This window comes from Stylophora pistillata, chromosome 8, assembly GCF_964205215.1.
Source record: "Stylophora pistillata chromosome 8, jaStyPist1.2, whole genome shotgun sequence".
NCBI classification, from domain to species: domain Eukaryota; kingdom Metazoa; phylum Cnidaria; class Anthozoa; order Scleractinia; family Pocilloporidae; genus Stylophora; species Stylophora pistillata.
The window spans coordinates 962,501-978,459 of record NC_142526.1 but is presented as its reverse complement, the minus strand read 5'-3'; the positions used below and the strand labels follow the sequence as shown (position 1 = coordinate 978,459).

General features: G+C 37.5%; 1 protein-coding gene and 1 pseudogene across 6 annotated transcripts in view; one reads left to right on the top strand and one right to left on the bottom strand.

Annotated features, from left to right (window-relative positions):
* The window catches only part of LOC111346373 (uncharacterized), a 28,501-nt gene extending 15,202 nt beyond the window's left edge, over positions 1-13,299 (bottom strand). Inside the window, exons 1-3 of one of the 5 annotated variants that reach the window (XM_088730623.1) lie at positions 9,856-10,269; positions 7,884-8,065; positions 3,106-3,222 (exon numbers count right to left, since the gene is read on the bottom strand). The gene's annotated coding sequence lies outside the window, so the exon portion shown is untranslated. Of the gene's footprint in view, positions 1-3,105; positions 3,223-3,517; positions 3,643-7,883; positions 8,526-9,855; positions 10,270-12,951 lie in introns of those variants that run through there. The other 4 variants (XM_022953674.2, XM_022953662.2, XM_088730621.1 and 1 more) reach the window with 4 other exon arrangements.
* LOC148724377 (uncharacterized) overlaps positions 710-15,959 on the top strand; it is a 17,065-nt pseudogene continuing 1,815 nt past the window's right edge. Inside the window, exons 1-2 of the transcript XR_015990740.1 lie at positions 710-1,493; positions 14,180-15,959. The exon at positions 14,180-15,959 is cut by the window's right edge and continues 1,815 nt beyond it. The product of XR_015990740.1 is annotated as an uncharacterized LOC148724377 (transcript). The remainder of the gene's footprint in view (positions 1,494-14,179) is intronic.

The following is a 15,959-nucleotide window of genomic DNA, read 5'->3' as shown; positions in this document are numbered from 1 at the left end:
TACATAAACCTATGTTGCCTTCGTCGAAAGTGTGAATTACAATGCAACTTATTATGTGTTCGATGCAACAAACAAAGGAATTTTTGCAATAACCTGCGAAATAAACGAAATTCCTACAAGGACTGGGAGATAAAAAAATATGTGATTGGTAAAGTATTTCACAACGCGTTAAGAATTTCTTTTAATTTACTTACAAAGCCACTTTATTTGTGGTTTCAGATAATTAGTTCAAGAGCGCGCATGTATTCGGGAAGGAAGCAGAATGGAATTTTGCTTACTATAAATTTCAAGCATAAGTTAGTATTCAACTTTGAGGAGTCTTGTTTCCTACTTTTTCGGTTAGGTGAAGACAATTTTTTTGCTCTCGAACTGACTGCTTTCAATTTTTGTAAGAATACAAAGCAGTTTTTGTACCTGATGTAACACTTGCAATAATTTCCAACCATCAAAACTGGTTTCATAGGATCAAGTACCCAAATTTTCAATGATATAGTTTGATTGTGACTTAAGGTACTGCGTAGAGGAAACTCCGTTGTTGAAGTTTTTCAATATCGACACCTCGCTCAATTTTGGACTGATATTTCGCATCATATCACTCATAGTTAAAGACCTTTACTTTGTGTAATCCCTCTTGAGGCTAAATGTCGTCTTATTCCGTCTTTTGTAAGAGTTTCCGTACTCCAATAGCTTTACTGTTCAAGACTTAAATTGAATTAATAATTCCTTCCCGAGGTCAAATGATCTGATTCCGATAGTTCACCAAACCAACCGGAATTCATTTTTTTGCTCGATACTAACTTTCGTAATAGCGTTGCTGAGGTTAGATCGGATGGAACGAAATAAAAGTAGAAACATAGAAAACCAGAATACCAAAACTAAAGATCTTTTTCTTAACGAGAGGAAGAAACTAAACCCTCCAACGAAAGGGAAGCAATTACGTGTTTGATTGAACAGATATTCCACTCGTCGGAAAAAAAAAAATCACTTGTCTTAACATGTTTAAAAGTCGGACTTTGATTTCTGTCAGTTGTTTACGAAGAAAACGTCCCGGTTACTCTTTTCTTCAGTGAAAACTGAGTTCGTCACCCAAGGCTTATTGATTCATAATTTCAAATACAATGCAAAATTTATTTCCTAAAGTGAGCAGCTCAATCACGTAAGAAAATTAAAGTTATAGATTCCAAAAATATGATGTTTCCTTGCTCTTGTAAAATGTGCAGGCGTTTGTAGCACCGGAAACTTTTCTTCTAAAGAATTCGGAAAATTGCTTGGATGAAAAGGCATCGATAAACAAAAGGTTTACCGCTTAGCCTTACAGCTAGAGAGAGCACGACGTAACCTTGACAGTTCATTTTTTTATTTTTAGCCCAGTAGCTGTTATCAGAAATCTTGGAGATGAAAGCGATAAGTCTTTTCTCTAAAAAAGGCATGTCGAACCTCTGTAGAAAGCGGCATGACATAGTAATTGATAGCTGGACTGTCGGTAAGATAACGTGAGTATAGTTCATCTATAATCATTGATGTGTTATCAATGCACGCTGCTTTGTTCAAATCTACTTCAAACGCTGGGATATTTGACAGAAACAGATTTAGAAATTTATTTCCCTTCAGTGGTTTACCATAATACGAGCCGAAAAACCTTGTATTTTCCTAGCAGGTATTGCGATCTTGCTTAAGAAACCTTTCTTTTCAAGCGTTTTATATTAATGCTTGAATATTCTCGAACGTTACACTAATCTGCCCTAAGTCGTGCGTGATACTGGAATGAGTTTACAGAAAAGACCGAAAGTAAACTTTCCCTGATGTCGTGCAGCATAAGCAAAACGCTGGTAGAGTAATTTATGAAAAAGGCGGTCAAAAACAGCAATCCACTTTACAAAATAAACATTTCGCCCCTTTAGAGCAGTTGTAACGCGAAGTAATCAGTATTCACTGATGACAGGTTTAAGGCCTGCCAAGCTCTCTCTATTCTTGACTTGATTTCCTGTGTTTGACCTCAAGTTTTGGGTTTCTGTGGACTCCCAACTTTGAAAAAACAAATATTCTAGAAATTGAGCTGGTATTTGTAGCGGTTACAAGTGTGTGATTACAATTCAAATAGTCTGCGAACTGAAGAAAAATACAAGAAAAATGAGCCGTTACTCTACGAGAGCGTGGCTCTTGCTATGAATGTTGATCTAAAAATATTATCTTTATTCTTCCACGCGCCATTGAGATGAATGGTTGTTTTCGAAAATCTGAAATGATTGAATAGTTAAGTGTAGCAAACCTTTCAACACATTTCTTTTAAGTAGCCTTGTCGCTGGACATTTAACGAAGCAAATTTTGCTCGTTTAAAAGGCAATACTCTAGTCCGGATAATGATTTGTACTAACAGCTCGCAAATTTCCCCTGCTGATGAAATAAAGTTTCTGAATGGTCGGATACTTTGTGAAAGCTGTACGCTGTTTGTTCACAGTGGCTATCATCTGTTTTCCACATTTACAATAAAAATTTTAGTTCCTTTGACACAGAATAATCTAGAATGCTTAAAATCTTTGTTCATTCTAAGAGATTTGAGAGCCAAATATCGGACTTTTTCGTTACAGTGAAGAGGACCTTTAAATTTTGCCAAAAATCCCACATGGCAGAATTGTTTTCAACTCCTCTCTCACTACTATAATTTGCTTTGACTTTGCTCATACAATTATCAATTTTAAGCAATTAATCGAACAGGTTAGGGTTTTTTCAGAATGAAGTTTACTAGATATTTACAAGCCACGATAACAGTAATGGTCGTAGAGTAATTATGACTTAAAAGACATTCCGGCTCAAACCGAGAATGTCTGATTCTCAGAAATTATGCCATGCCTTGAATAAGCCTAGTACTTCATAGAAGATTAAAATAATGTATTGTCGTGGATTAGTTTAACTTTGACATACAGCATAATCAATTGTCTAAGTTAAACTCGCTGTGCTTGTGAATGAAAAAAGCTGCAAGAAGAATGAATTGTTTTGAAGTTTGCGACCGCAAGAATGTTATACTTTTTGTTTTGAATTGTGTACGGTGAAAAACGCAGCGAATGGTTTATTTTTGCTTCTTGTTATAAAGCGCACGAAACTTACCGATTTCCCGAAATGACAGCTCTTGACTTGAGTCACAGGCCTAGCGTCCGCGTCTTGTTTTCCTGTAACAACAGGCCCTGCACGGTACGGCACACTGCCAAATTCATTCAAGGTCTCCTACCAGAGGAAAGAAAAAAGAAACTGCCATGGAATACGTGTTTTGAAGCTGATAAAAAGTTCGTACGCCTGACCGCAATGTAATCAAAACTCATGAAACTTGACTCTTTGCCACCGGCAGATGTTCTGTAGTTTTTGCCCTTGATGCACACGCGGGTCAAATGAACTGATTACAAGGCTTGTTTCCTTAGCTGCACTACTTCTCCGCAAGGAATTTAATAATCTACACCAACGGAAACAAGTTTGACTATCTAGGTAATCTGAAATCTAATTCATACGTTGCTACGTGCAATACCTTTCCTTGCTGATTTCACGTTCGCGTTTCATCCGGTGATCGACCAAAAAACCTTTCGCTCCAAATTTCGTCGCGTCTATGCCATTTAATAAACGCGTCACATTAGCTATGCAAAAACAGCCTGGATTTGATTGAAAGGGGCTTTGGTACCACTTTACAGGTTGCGAATGTTTGCAGATCGTCAACAATACATTGTTGTTGATGTGCGAGAGCTCCATTGTGTCCCGCGGGAAAAGCAAATATGGTGGCAGAAGATAACCGAAAGGTCGGGCAAAGTTTACATTTGAAAGTGAAAATTTAATTTCGCTCGGCAGTTTTAATTGTACGCGTAAAAAAATCGTATTTAGCAATTTTCAACCAGATCGGCTGCAATTGTAGCTCAAGTCTCTTGGGTAAATCGAATTGTCTTGACTTATCTCAATTTACTCGCGCAGCGATTTAATTATCTCCAGAGGCAATTTCCATAAACAAACGCTGGGGGCCTAGATTAAGAGTAAAACTTGTAACCAACTAACAATAAACTAACGGAATTTAGTACACAAGTATTGCTTATGTTACTTTCCGAAGCTTGCTGAAATAGAAAATGCTGCAATTTTCATGCAAGAGAGACACGAGATTACAATGTGTAAAAGAGTTTTGTTAAAGTCTTCGTTAGTTATTCTTTATCCGTACACTTCATAGTACATCAGATTTAGTATTTTTTTACTCTAGTATGACGACCTCGGTAAAAACATCGACAGAAAGGCACAAAAATTAAATTTCTCCCGGTAATGTACAAGATCAATGTACAACTTCCAGCCAGTGTAGCAAAAGTACGCACTTTTTTTTTTAATCCACCAAATGAAACTCTTAGTAATTTGTTTGCGTACGTTTCTGCAAAGATGATAGAAATCTTTTTCTTTCTCATTCTTCGTTTGCGTTTACTTCTTCCATTTAGTTAAGTCGTCTATCATCTAGGTTACCGCGACTCCTAAGCTATTTTCCAACACCGGAAAGCCATTGTAGCCTAAAGTCAACGCGATCGACTGTGTGTAAGTTCGCTGCCCGCGTGTGCTAATAGTTCTCGAAACTGTTACTTCAAAGCCATTTCCGGTGGTTTATTTGTTCAGACATGCACTTGCACCAGCGAATTCACTTTTAAGAGGATGTCTTCATTAAATGACCATAAGTCGCTTAAACTTTACAAGCTCACATCTGGAAAGAAAGTCATTTCTAATCAATATACGTACCATCTTGCATGCACAGGACACTGAAATAAATTTACTCAAGATTCCTTCAAAGGAAGATTTATGCACGACATTATATGCAGGTATAAATATCCAAGCAGGTAAATTAGTGTAAATAAATTTAGTGAAAGCTGGCTCGAGATTTTTAAAGTTGATTCAAGTTTCAATTAGGATTTTGCTACCGCTTACTCAGACTTGTTTTTTAGGTTTGCAGTATTTTTAGTAAGCGAAGCAAAACATAGGTGTGTCTAAACACTGGCAATGTGTTCAGCATTCTATCATCAGAAGTTAAAAAATCAAAGCTGGCTAACAAAAACTGACCGAAACTAAGAATAGTTCAATAAGACTTTTGGTATGCGGGTTGATGAAAAAAAAAAAAAACTACAAATTCGTTACAACTGTTTTCTCATTTTACAGCTGTTCCTTAATTTGTTCGAATAGGGTTCATAATTCATATTGTGTGGTTTGCAATACGAACTGTCGGAGATATTTTCACTTCAAAAGCTTTCTTTGCGTAACTTACCAGCAACTTGCCGCGTGCTAAGCTTTCAATTTTGCTTCAGGTCAAAGAGATAAAAATCTTGCAAACCTGCTAACACACACGCGACCGATTTGAAAACCACATCAGTATTCACAGCGAGAGGTCATAGGAACCGTTGTTTTGACTCGTTATTTCAGAAGCAGGCAGCGCCGCGGTTTCGCCTCGCCCGGAAACAAAACAAACAAGTGTGGGAAGGAAGTCAAAGAAGGTAGTGAATTTTACATCCTGGGCGATCTTTGCGGTTTTAGGAGCTAGTCAACCGGTTCAGTTTAGCCCGGTGATAAACTACCCCTGAGGCGTCACGAGAGCCTAAAAAAAGATAGACAACCGGATTTCGTCATCTACAAGAATCAAATTACCATCGTTTCTAACCATTCTTTGACAATCAACTTATCCAGTTTGAATCAAAAAAAGTTAGCGCGAAAATTACGAGCTGGCCAATTAAGCTCAGCTCATTTCTCATCAGTATATGTCGTTCTTTGTCTAAAGCTTTCTATCAGAATTATGAAGATTACTTCAGTCTGCCAAGTTCTTAAGGCTAGCGTTACAGTACATGATCTTGAATGTAAAAAGAAAAATTGAGACTCTTAACAAATAAGATAACCCAAAAACACAATTCAGTGTCAAGGTGTGGCTCAAATTATTTTAGATACGGACGGCTCTAAAGGTTCTTAGGCATCCGGTAACGTGGTTTGCTAAATGCAGGATAAATTCTATATCCAAAGAGACAAGTTTACTCAAAAATAAATAAGGGCCAAACTTAGAATGACTTACTTGTTTGATCTTACCGAGATGAAAAAGATTGTGGCTTTTGTTTAACTGGCTTGAACTTGAATGGGTAACAAAACTGATTAATAAAATATGACACGGATGATGGAGACAAACACAGTTCAGTGAAACAGGAAAAGGGTGTTACGACCTGGGAGACTGTAAATTAAAGCAAAATTGTCAGTCATAAAGGAAACATTTAAATGATTAACGTATCAATGAAACCGCACTGAGAAAATGTTGAAGAGCAACCAGAAGAAAATGAAAGGAGATGGATGAAAAAAAATAACAGGTAGATAGCTAATAGAAGACGCTCTGGTCTCTTTGAGAAGATGCAGATAAAGTCGCCGGTGGCCTATGGGAAGGAAATGGATCGTCAGATGTGAAAGAAACTAGTCAGCTGCTTTTAAGGAAGACCATTTGCATTGGCTGACAGAGTCAGCGAATATAATTTTAAAGTCAAAACGACAGATGTCACCTTATAAATAACTTGAAGAAAGTTAGTTTATGAACAAAAAGACATTGAACTGAGTGCCAAGAATGAAGTTAAAAAAAATCAAATTCTTTATTCAAAGGCTTAGTCAAAACTGGAATTCAGAGTCCAATTGAAAAACACTCGCCCTAAGGTTAATTATATTGAACACGTGAACTAAACCGGCTACCTTCATGCTTAGTGAAAGCAATACGATCTATAATTTTGACTGAAGAGACAACTTCAAGAAGTTACTGGGTACATCCTCTGTTTCATCGAACCAAAAATGTCGACGTTTGAAACCTTTTTGTTATCTGTATGATTTATTCCAAGGTATAATTGTGGAGGCGTCTATTTTGTTGCTGAAGTTGATGAACAAAGGTTCATCTTGTCTCTTATTGATTCGATCTACTTAAGTAGGCATCAGATTTACAAATAATCACAACACTTGGATTTGAGTTTTTTCGGTGGTGATATCATTCTTACGCACCTTCCATGGACAGTTGCTTGAGAAAAATCAATTGTTTGAGCGCTTTTCAACTAAATATCCTGAAACCAAACTTGATAGTTGCAAAGTCGTGAACAACCAATCGGAGCAGAAGAGAAAGCTGCTAGAGACTAGTACATACATGTAATCGGCATTAGCACGGGAAACACGAGCTGAACTTACTTTTCATCTGATTGGTTGAGAAGAAAGAGTGAGTTTCCTAAACCACCTACGAAGCGAACCGATGCGAAATCGGTCTTACCCCAGATTTATTTCCATACTCAGTGAAAAAGTTTTCCCTAAAAATACTGTACGATTGTTTATAAAAACTGCAAACTGGTCACTTGCCTTCCTTGTGAAAATCCTTGTCATCTGAAAGACGACATTTTCCTTAATGGTAAAGAAAACTTTGAAGTTTACACTAACCAATATGGCGCCCTTTTCATCCCAATATTATAAAGTAGGTTCGCGTGAGAGCGTGTTTTGGCTCAGGGTGGTATGAATTAATGAACAAAGTTATTTTAGAATGGAGTCAGTTGCCACTAAAAATAAAATTTTCTGGTATTGATCAACCACAATAGGAAGAAAATGCCGCCAAAGGATGTATCAATTTCTTAACAGAAACATTTCGTGAATTACAGCGATATAAACGCAATATAGAACGTATCATAGTGCTTATGTTTACGTTGAGGCCAGCGAAGTTCTAACTATCTTTTACTTTGGTTCAGCAGCTTGTTTTGATCTCATTCAATTTCTGCGCATTCAGTGCAACCTTCAGTGGCAGCTGGTGAAAACTAACTCAGAGATTTATGCAATGACAGTTGTGGTTCAGTTATTAGATGTTTGATAAAGCGCCATCACGTTAGCTCTACCTCAGAGTTGCGTGATTACCAATATTCGCCCACGAATATTCACAGCTGTAAACTTCTTTGTGCCTTTGTAAAAGTCTTGAATGTAAAACAGTTGGCCGCAGCAGTAGGCTGTGTGGTGAATTGATTCACTATTAAAACTCCCCAGTAAGGAATAACCGGAAATTTCAAAGGGGTGTCCGTACCTGGTTGAGAAAGGGAATTTCAATCACCAGTACGTAACCAAATGTACTTCACTTCAAAGGTTTGCCGTCGACAAGTGCCTATCTATGATAACCCAATGTACTGAAATCAGCTGAAAGCTATCACTATATAAGTGAGCAATGGAGATTGAGCGATTTTTTCCATCCCTGTCACAAATAGACAATACTCAGCCACGGAGTCTAGGCGACAGGACGTACAAACTAGTTTCCGGCGCCCGAAGCTTCTTTTTTCCTTTTTACCTCTCATGAACAGGAAATATGGGGCGTAAAAGCATAGAAGGATGGGAAATACGAACAGAAGCAACGATCGATGCAAATTACACAACTTGATAAGAGAAATGATGTTAATTTCTTTGGCTAAGGGTTTTCAATATATTTTTTCGGCGGAGGATTAAGAATTGGCTTAAGTTAACTCCGCTGCCACTGACTCACTGAGAAAAGCCATACACTCGGGCTGACTTCGCTTACATTTCCCAGCGACGATAACTCAAGCGCTTAGCATGAAATCAGGTTTTTTTGTTAATGTTTTTATCTCAGAGGAGCTTTAGATTTGAATTGTACTTGAACTGAGTAAAAGTAGAGCAATACCTCACCCTTGAGTTAAAAGACAATATTTCAAATGTCAAAATTTGAGGCGTACTTCTTTTTTCCACTTTAAGTTCCTAGTTATTCTCTGGCATTTCCACTTGTGTCTTAAACTTAAAAGATCATTGATGCTCTTAATGATACCTTCTCTAACCTGCATCTATATTTGTGTTTTGTTTTTTTTTCTTTTCTTTCTTTCCCATAGTGTTTAACCCTTATCAAAATGAAAGGTTAAAAGAGCTTTCCTGTTCAGAACTCGCAAATTGTGGAGTTATTTTTGGTATTTCGATCAAACCAACGGTCCAAAAGGTTTTGAGCATCAAACATACAGCAAAGGACCTGTTTAACACCTTTCCAACTAAAACTGACAAATATGGCTTGAAGATTTGTTTCATTTGCACTCGAACCGTTGTGATCATGTCAAGCCCTCGATTCCATAACAAATGTTTAACGAAAGAGCCGAACCACGTTCTAAGTGGTGTCGAATCGGTTAATTTTTTTGCTTCTATTAGACCATTTGGCCGACAGCTTAGATTTGTATAAAAGATTCTATTGTATTCTTTGTAGTTCATGCCTGGTTGCTTGCGAAAAGTCAGTGAACCTTGGAATATTTATAATTTCAGTTGCAAATATTGGTCTGTCAGTGTGGGAAAATTTTAGCACAAATGTTTCCTCAATGTTTCCACAGAACCCCGGCGAGAAATCGAAGTTTATTACGATCTGAGCTTCATCGGGAGGAAGTTTGTAAAACAACAATAACGATTTCGTATCCAAATGCTAAAAAGATCAGAGCGAATGTCTTAGTAGAGAGCACAAACCTCAAAATACACGGAAGATCTTTGAACAAATATAGGTTCTTTACCCCCAAGAAAAGCTTTTCACTTAATGCGTTATAAAGTTTCTGATCCCATATTTTTTGGCTTCGAAAATCGTGCCAAATTTACTTGACTTTAAGTTGTAATTAAGAGTCGCTAATTTTCCGTTCGATTTATGTAAGTCAGCGTGAGTTAAAAAACACTATTCAAAGACGAAAAAAGCCTTACAAGACATTTACACAGCTAAATAAATTTCGCAGTCGAAAAACTCCAGGAATCAACGTTCGAACTTTGCTGCAAATACGCAGAGTAAACAAGACATCTGTACTAAAAATGTACCGAAAGATTCGGACAAGAAAAATTGTATCATACCTTTTAAGTTGCCACGAGCGGTCAATATAGCTCAGAGTTGACTTTAGAGATCTCTTGTATTTAAGAGAAAAATTCTCCTCTCTAAGCAATAAACTTTCTGTTGTTGTTTCCTCGCAAAGCCCTCCAATAGAAATCTTCAACGCCCAAACGGTCCTTTCTCCGAACAGCGAGATTAAAATTTCAGGTACTGGTTTGACTTGGTTGCCACCGTCAGACAAAGAGCGTTGGGCTTAACGATATGCAAACGTTGCTGCAGGCGATCAGGCGGCGATTTCTCTCAAAATGTCACAGAACAAAAACAAAGACTTTATCTTAGTCGCTCAAGCGTCTTTGGACTTGCGCTGTAGTCAAAAGAAAGTTTAAGGCACTTTTCTCATTGAAATGCAATGTTTTAAAACGTGCTCTGACAATGGACCGAAAAAGCCATTGACAATACTGTAAGTGCGTTTTGTCACGCCTTAGTTCACACGCGAAATTAACGTCTTTGATGGGTTTTTGCGGTTTAGTCGTGTTTGAAAGCAAATAGATCATGTTTGACTTTTAATAAAATCCCAAAAAAAAAGGAAACATTAAAAAATCCAGCGAGTGTTATAAATGTTGTTGTTTTTACCGGTATCCATACGATGTTATTTACTTCAAATACTGAGATATCCACTTATCGCTAAAATAGAAAATGACATGAAATGTGCAATTGCGGTAGAATTTTTGAAAGTATTTAGCAATACTAGCTCTCTCGCGTGCGCCTTATTAACGACCTTTGTTGCAATATCCGCCACTAGCGTCCTAAGTTACTTAGTTCTATGTTCGTCTAGCAAAGCGAAAAATTTGTAAAACTTTTCCTCACCAGGAGAGAGCTGTTCGATTCACCTGTTGCTCATTCGCTAAACTTATTTCTTTTTTTTTTTTATTTTTGCTACAGTTGTTAATCTGAACAAAGAAAACGATACAGAAACCCTTTTATTTAATTCTCCGGTAATTAAAGGCATTATCCTAAAACGAATAGCAACAAAACTGTCGAACGAATTCCTTTTTTATAAAAGTTTGAATAGAATTTTTTCCTTTAAGATGCTGGAAATTTTTGATACTATACTACTGGCTAACGAGACTGTGCATAATTGTTTCACTGTTCTACAAAAACAATATTATGAAATAGAAGTCTATTACAAACAGAATTTTTTTTATATAATTGGCCGTTTCAAAGTATTTTGAGGCACCAATTTTGCAAATAGTTTCTTTTTAAGAAAACGCAAATAATAAGAATGTTTTATGTTATCATTTTCAAAGCCGTATGTCGAAAGTTGCGATTTTGCGCTGTTCCGCTCGTAGAGGTTAAAGAAAACTCGTTGGTGACTTAGTTCGTATATGATAAGTGCTCTGCATCGTGCTATTCAAGTGTTTGAACTTATTTTTCGGTTTTCTACATTCACTTTGGTTATTCTGAAAGAGTGCTCAACCTTCTCGTCGCCAATTTAAAGTGGACACTTGAATTTCTCCGCATCTTCAGAATATTTTCAAGCCCGATTGGCCCCAATCTGAAATAACAACATTTCTCAGTATTATTTGAATATGAAGGGAGCGTTCCTTTCTCAAAGGCAGCTGGGTAATACATTCACGCAGCTGAGAAATAACCCTTAGGCTGCTGAAAACAACGCTTCTCATTTGCCTTGAGAAGCATAATTTCAATCGATTATAATGAGACGAAAGCACCGGTCAGTTCTGTGGCCAAACACTTGCCTTTCGTCTAACGATTCAAAAATTAAGAACAATGTTTTTGCGGCCCATGGAAACTTGAATTAGCACCAAAGACCTGAGCTGTTGAAGCCTGCCTGGTTTGTCTGACATATAATTGAATTGCAAAACCATCGATGGCCGTAGAATGCGTAAATATCTTGGAGTACATTTTTGATTTTGCTGTGTATTTTCGCTAATTAAAGATTTCAAACATGAGTGCAAAGTATTGTTTTGCTAAATAAACAGTATGTAGCCTGAAGCCATCAACACCACGAGAAGTTATTTCCGGAAATTGTATTCAAGTCTTTTCTGCAGCGAGCGTGACCTGCCCATTCAAAGGTGTTAATGCTCATTAGAGACTTTCTGGTGAGTGAATAAAAGCGCGTGCAAAACTTTGAAAGACAGCTTTTTACAGTTAACAATGGCAAGATGTAACACAAAGATATATGTTTTCTCTTCGGTCTTAACTTTGTAACTTAACTTTGATCGGGCAAATGGTAGTGGAAACCAAATTTATTTGGTGGATTTGTAAGATCTTTTCCAGCTAGATAGAAAACAATCTCTCTTTTCTAACTCCGAAATAAACTCTATTTAAAGACTCCCAACTACTTAGACTCCTTGAAATGTCAGTTTTGCTCAGATATTTGACATTTCATAGATACACACTCTCCGGCTGATGAACCTCGCCTCATCAGTTTGCTGGCAATTTTATCGGCTTTGTCAAGAAAAAATTGTAATTAATCAATGGAGCTAGCTGGCGCCCGCGACCAGACGCTCTGCAAAGTTCTGATGTGTTTTAGTCCTTCTAGGTTTGAAGTCGTTAAAGTGATATGCTATCAAACGCTGCATAAATTTCGCCTGTATAACGTCAGCGTAGGCCATTTCATTAAAAAAATCTCAACCAAACTTGAAATATTTCTTTCCTCTCCTAAGTTTTCAGCACAAATCCTCTGGTGAAAGGTCCAAAGCCATCCATCAACTGTACGTGAAAGGCATTTTATTTTCATACAATTCAGAAATATTGATAACACGCATACAAAACTGATAGAGTTCACACTTTTGAATGACTGGATATCGCAAAGCCAATATAACAAAAATTAGACGATTTAAAAGAAGGGTTTCAATAAAGAACAGTCATCCTTGCATCTGATATAAACACACAAAATCTCTGTTATCGTCAAACGAACGTAGTTGACAGAGCGCTATGAGATCTCTTTTGCTCAATTTGTTTGATTGGAATTTGCCGCAACGGTCTCCGGTACATGCACTTGTTAACCAACGTTTGGGTTTGAAACTCAAGGAGAGCCAGCCTCTTGAGAACTAAATTCTGTTTTGTTTTTGTTCTTTAAGTGCAGAAAATCTCACCTTATGTTCCCGTCTTAGGACTTCTGCTGATGAATCAACAAATTTTCACAGAAAGGGTAACGAATCCACCAGCAAAGCACAAGTAAACCATCGCGGGCGATTTTACCTCTGCGCTCCCAGCACAAACATGGATCTAGTCTTTCGCACAAAAGAATAATTTCACTTTGTTTCAATCAAGAGATCGTATTATCCTAGTTTCAATAAACAAGCCTAGCACAAAGCTTAACAAATCAAAACAAAAAGAAGTTTCTAAACTTGAAATTCATCAAGAGCAGCGTATAAAACAGAAAAACCAAACAAATTATTTTCCTCATGAAACATTCAACTGCCCACTTGAGGCAATTTAAATTGGCGCTTTTTTCTTTCAGCTTATTTTTTTATCCTTCGACTCACAACTGAAACGTAATTAAATCAACGTTAATGAACCCCACGAATGTTTGATCTGAACCCGAGCATGTTAATTATGTATCTCAATTGTAATTAACGCCACGTGTGCAGTTGTTTACTCTATATTCGCGTGGCAGGTGTGTTATTGTTTTCGTTTACCTTAGCCAATCTCGTTTTCGCGCCCTCGCGAATTGATATACCCGCAAAAGCCTGCTAGCATTTGGCTTTTTTGCGGCCGCGTCTTAGCGATATATCTTTCAGCTGGTGTTGTCTTTCATTCGCGTCGCCTGATAAAGGAATCAATTAAACCACCATGTGCACAACAAAAACTGAAAATTATAACTGGTGTCACCGAATTCTAACTGTGACCAAGCGTGGGAATTTTTAGACTTCTCTTACGTTCCTTGTCCGTTACAAGCCAGTGAGGACTGAATTCGATGCAAAATGAAAATAAACTGTTCCGAAAAAAAGAAACAGCAATTCGGACTTTAAAGTTAGAAAGATCATGATGACTGTAGCTTGTTTGATTTCAGATCTCTGATTTGTGCACATCAGCTCGGAAGAGAATGAAATGAAGAGTGGCTTACATTTCATGGGAAAACGAATTCACCCTCTCAATTCAATAGAGTAGAAATAAGTTATGCGTTTAATCTTATTTTCTTGAAATCCGTATTTTTAATTTTCACCTTCGGGGGATGGATTTTCTTCTGGAAACACAACAGTATGAAACTTCCAGCGTTCATAGATAACTCGCAGTTTCGCTTGTTTTTTTTGTTTTTCTTTTGTAATCATTCATGTATGATAAGTCCAATAACGGTTTTTTTCTTTTTCTATCTTCTAGTCAGAGTCCAAGCTGCGATTTCGTCTTTCCCACGGATTGTTTATGCCTCAAACAACAGATTGAACACGCGACCATTGTCCACGCGTGCGCGATTGTACTCTTGAACATTTGATCATTTCATCGCACACGTGTGGGTATCACCATGACACGTGTCACTGCCCGTTCGCTTTGAGGTCTTTTGTTTGACATAATGCCGAAGAAACAGGTGTATGGCAAAACCATGATCAATTCCCACGGTTCTATCGATCTTTTTCAGTCCTAATAACCTTGTTTGTCGTAGTCTAAAGAGATTCATCACACCTGCAGCGCTGCGCTTTTACAGCAGTGCTTTTTTTCTTAGCTTTGTCCAAAGCGCGTGGCAAGTGTTTTTTGGGCTACTGTTACTTTCATTTTTCCCAAATCTCTGTACAAACGCATTTGAGAATGCTACTAGCAGAGCGCTTGTCACTTTTAAATCTAGTTATGGCTTTGCTTGTAAACACGATTTCTGTAGTTCAGTTGCTAGTGCATTCGGACTCGGCGAAATTGAAAACAGCTAGAGATCAAAACTAAACGGGTAACGCGGAAAATTTTCTTTGCTCTGCATTTGTGACAAATGTTTAACATCATTGTCGTCAACTGTGAAAAAGATCTGTTGCTAATAAAGAAACGCAATTTTACATCCCTGAATTTCTAATATTTTGCATCTTAATGTAAATGCAGGAACACTTTAAAATCTAGTTTATATTCTTAGGGTACTTTAAATCATTTTTATGTGGCAATTTTTATGTGGCAACTGTATGTGGCATTTTTTATTTGCCCATGTAGCTGGCTCGACAAATATTTGTTGTTAATTTGCGTCAGTAATAATTTTGCACAGCGGAGATGCTCATGGAAAGGAAAAAGGCAAGATGGCGAAAGTCAGAAGACGTGCCAGACGTGTTGCAGCTTTAGGTGCGTTTGTTACATTTTATATGGCGTCTCACCTACACAGACAATTTTTTATGTGGCAATTTTTATTTGCCACATAAAAACTAACACGCCAGCTTTTCAGCAAATGCAGTTGACACATAAAAATTGGTAATTTCTCATCATCTACACGGGCAAATAAAAATTGCCACATAAAAATTGCCTTATAAAAATTGCTCGTGTAGACGGGGCTTAAGTGTGACCCATCGTATCTCTCAAACAAGTACGGTGACCTATCTTTTTGTAGTTTTCGAAACAGACATTGGTAGGGAACATTCAAGGAAACTTTAAAAACATTTTTTCGATAACCTTTTTTCCGAGGAATCACCTTACCAGTGCTCGAGATACTGACGTAACGATCCATCTAAAGAGAATCTTAACAGTGCGTGAGATACTGACGCAACAATGGATCAAAAGAGAATTGTAACATAACTAAAGTAAAGCGCGCGCTCTGATTTTCCACGCTGCTGTACATACAGGGCTTGATATTCTGATGCCTGAGAAAGAAATTCGCACCTGTAGTGTGGACGCTCCTTGGATTGACCATAAGCTGAAATCAATGATACTGAAAAGACAAAAAGCGTTCAAATCATATGGCGCCGACTCTGCCCAATTCAAGTTCTTCCGAAATCTGGTTAACCGGGAAAGAAAGGCATGCAGAGCTAAATATTATGAAGTGAGAATTCAGAATTTAAGACAAGAAGCCCCAATTAAAGAAATGGTGGGACGAAGTAAAGCGTCTGAGCGGCTCAAAAAGAAAAAATTGCGACCTTTTTGAGCCAGATTGACGTGGAAGGCTTTTCAGAATTGTCATTAAAAGAAAAGGCCAACA